At 34.4% G+C, this 241-nt stretch overlaps 1 protein-coding gene across 1 annotated transcript in view; it reads left to right on the forward strand.

Annotated features, from left to right (window-relative positions):
• Positions 1-241, forward strand: part of ears2 (glutamyl-tRNA synthetase 2, mitochondrial) — a gene marked incomplete in the record, with an annotated part of 6,929 nt that overhangs the window by 2,202 nt on the left and 4,486 nt on the right.

A 241-nucleotide genomic window follows, 5' to 3' on the forward strand; every position in this document is an offset into this window, starting at 1 on the left:
TCAGTACTGTAAAAACTACAAGCCGTATATCGCCAAATATCGAAAGACATATACGCCGATATCGATATGATACCAATACGTCTGCAATATGCCAGTATCAGTCAGGTTTTAATGTAAGTCACTCATCGACAATCAATTCTAACTTTCCCTTGCTGTTTTTGTGCACTTTTGCCATTAAATTCACTCACTTGATTTGAAAAAACTCATGTATCCTCTGATCTTCCTCTTTTTTTTTTTTTTT

Source organism: Morone saxatilis, unplaced genomic scaffold (genome assembly GCF_004916995.1).
Source record: "Morone saxatilis isolate NCDOM2014 unplaced genomic scaffold, NCSU_SB_2.0 Contig17, whole genome shotgun sequence".
Taxonomy (NCBI): Eukaryota; Metazoa; Chordata; class Actinopteri; family Moronidae; genus Morone; species Morone saxatilis.